This window comes from Mus musculus, chromosome 13, assembly GCF_000001635.26.
Source record: "Mus musculus strain C57BL/6J chromosome 13, GRCm38.p6 C57BL/6J".
NCBI lineage: Eukaryota > Metazoa > Chordata > Mammalia > Rodentia > Muridae > Mus > Mus musculus.
This window is the reverse complement of record NC_000079.6, coordinates 61094120-61097828: the sequence shown is the minus strand read 5'-3', so window position 1 is coordinate 61097828 and position 3709 is coordinate 61094120.

Below are 3709 nucleotides of genomic sequence, written 5' to 3'. Positions count from 1 at the left end.
TGATATGTGTAAATGGAATGGAGGAGCAGGAAAGGCAAAGAAAAAAAGCAGGTCTCTGGTGTGTCCTAGATTGTATAGTGTCTCATTAAGTGCAAGTCTGTATGTCTTCACAAAAATTTGCATCTGGCACATTCCACACACCTAGTCATCATTGCCACTTACTGGTCAAGTATAGAACATACTTCCAGACATAAGCCTAGCTACATCTCTTTTCAGTTGACATAATCTGATGTTGTGGCAGGTGGGATATTCTTATCTGGGGACAAGGACGGTGCTTCTAACACTTCCTAATGTGGATTTTTTTTTTAATTCCTCAATTTGCAGTGAACCCTCAAAACTAAATCATTTCATTGCTCCTTAATAACTGCAGTTTTCTAAATGCTATTAATTGTCCTGTTAATATCTAAGAGGCAGTGTATATGATATGTGACACACAGAATGAGAACCAATCTACTATGTGGAAAGTTGCTTTATAAAATCTGTTATTTAAGAACATGAAAAACTATGAATACATTGCTACTCTACTGACCACCACTTGTAGTTCTGTCTACATAGGGAGAAGAAATACATGGAGGGCTGTGAATGTTGTGTCAAGTAAGACATAAAATTTTATTAACACATATTTTGGCATTCTGATGGTATAATTGTAAAGAAATTAAGTTAAATGGTATTTTGGTTAATTTAGAAACCATTCTATGTGACTAAAATAGTGTGATGCATGTAGGAGAGAGGTTTACCACCAGTAAGTCCTGGTAATTACTGGGAATCAGAAAAGAGCCCCAGACAGGCAGGCCATCAGGCACCTCAGAAATTAACCTAGCCAAAAATGTATCTATAAACTTCTAATGAGCTAAATTCCAGGTTGTGTTGATATGCTAGTGAACCAGTACATGGCTGAAAGTTCTGTTAGTGTGAAGCTAATGCCTAATTAAATGGTAAGAAATATTGGAACTGTAGGAAGGTTTTGGCAGATCACACTGCCATATTCCAAAGACATGAACAACCTAGCTTCTGTGTTGATATCAATATGCAAAAGGACTAAAGACTATTTGCATTGCACCATCCCAAGTGACATTTAAATTTTCCTCACTGTTAGTGGGCCAAGATTTGGACAGTTGTCAGGCAAAGCTATAGGCCTAATGTAAGGACCTCCTGGATGTCCACTACTGCGATCCTCATGAGCTTCCACAAATGAAGAATTTCATATAAAACATGGGTGGATCCTGCAAGCCTCCAAAGTGCCATCACTGGAGAATGCTTCCTAGTGGAACTCTACAGTAATATTTCTCCAATGGAACCCTACAGTAATATTTCTGAACAACAGATCTTCTCTACTGGCTTAATTTATGCACAACCTTTATATTAGCATTACACCATAAGGAATGTTTGTGGGAATGAATGGAATACATTTGAAAGACAAATCTTGTGTGGGTATACAAATTTGCTACATCCCTATACATAGCCTAGCAGTATACCCTTGACAATAAGGGAGGGATCTATTTGTTTCCTCAGCCTTAATGACAAAAACCACCTGGTTTGGCAGTAAAACAGAAATGTCTAGGTGTGTGAGGGATTAAAAGCAACAGTGAAGCATCTAAGGCTTCAGGTGTCCCTGAAGGCAGTATATGGTTTTAGAATATGGAGGATGTTCCTAATGTCTTATTCATGAACAAATATTATATTGAGGGTATACTTTAGTTTTATAATTTTTCACCTTTATTTTTAAACCAGTCAAATGCCATTTCAATAAGGAAGTTATAGAAGTAAAAGGGTGTAATGAAGGTAAAGAGATGACAGAGATAGAGGATATAGGTCTTCATGTATTTCAGAGTGTAGGTATTTAGTAGTGACGCAGGAAAAGTGGACTGTTTTGGCCCAAGGCTTCTATTCCTGTTGACTAGCTCTTTCCTGCTGATTGTATCTCTCAGTGCTCAAAGAGTACCTGACCCAAGATCCAGAATCATTTGCCACTGGGACACAGAATGGTGGAATTTCTTCAGTAGAACTTGCAATCTAAAGTTCATTATAAATGCCCAATACAAAAGCACTCAAGTATCTAACTCTATTTCAAATACTTGTCCCCCAAACATGCCTATTCTGCCAAAGGAAGGTCTTAGTGATATAAGATCGAGATTCAAGAATGGGTTTGTCCACTGGGGTGAGAGCAGTGCAGACCAGAGTTGAATCTAGGGGTCAGCAAATCCCCTTAGAATAAAGAATTAACTCGATTTTTGTTTGGCCACATTGATGATGTATGAGCTTTACTATGAAGAACATCTAGTGATGAAGACAACGAAGCTCCTATCATGATTCCATACTCAGAGACCTCCGTTTTATTCACAGGTTTCTTTAAAAGTTAGGCTGTTAATAAAACGTGGCTGTTCTACCTGATTTTTCAAAAGGGTACCAAGGTTGTTCTATCTGCAGACTTTGAGAAAATATACATTTATTTATTGAAGTTTCTCATCCAATACTTCTGAACCTCCTGGACTGAGTACTCAATTGTAATTGTAGGTTAATAGAGATTGGTGTGTCTCAGATATAGAGAGAAAAATAAAAGCTATCTTTCTTCCTAGTATTTCCAGGTTCAAGATCACATATGAGAAAAATTTATATTGATGAACTGAGAAACTTTAGTAAAGAAATTATAGGGAGCAGTACTGGAGAAAAAAATACCCAGTCACCATGTAAGTAGAAAGTACTTAAGAGATAGCCATTATAAACTTTATAGTGTTTATTTACGGGGCTTTATCCAAAATCTCAAGAGAAAAGCAGAAGAAACCTTGGTTATATATTGAGTAGTGATTGTTGGCAAGGATTATCCATTTTACTAATATGTCACTAAGGCTAGAATGTTGGGAGCCACATTTTGTTTAGTGTCACCTCAGTAGGAGTGAATTGGAACCTGATCATGTAGAACACATACTTCATAAAGGGAGAGTTCATGCATTCACAGTCTTTGTATACTTCCTGCTTTCTGTTCTTCCCATTAACCTCCTCTTGAATCTCAGTTGAGTCCTGATATCATTGAGTTGGCTGCCCTTTTTCCAAGGAACTACTGGATTGAATCCTTAAATTGAGGACTCCATTTTTTACATTTAAAAATATTCTTTGCTGAAGATGTTTGCTGGTCCTTTGAGTTGAAAATCTTCATTCTCATCCACTCCTATTATCCGTAGGTTTGGTCTTCTCATTGTGTCCTGGATTTCCTGGATGTTTTGAGTTAGGATCTTTTTGCATTTTCCATTTTCTTTGATTGTTGTGCCTATGTTCTCTATGGAATCTTCTGCACCTGAGATTCTCTCTTCCATTTCTTGTATTCTGTTGCTGATGCTCGCATCTATGGTTCCAGATTTAAGATAGGGGAACTTTAATCAGGTTTGTGTGGACCTGTAACACAGAAAAGACGCTGTTTATTTTACAAATAATCAGCATGTTTTCCTTATGTCTGTATTCAGAGATACCATTAGAGCTCTGAAGGGAAATAGTGGCCACAACTGATGAAGAGAATGTGATTTTTGAACATTATCTCTTTGAAAATTATTTAAAGTTTGAACAAGACACAGTAGCTTGCTTGTGTTCCTGACTCTTGTAAGGAAAATGGTTTCCCTGTGCTCTGTGCTCATCTGACAGCATTCTCATGTTTTCTACTAGTAAATATCAGAGCACCATCCATGAGAATGGCATTGTACTGGGTACTTCACAGCAT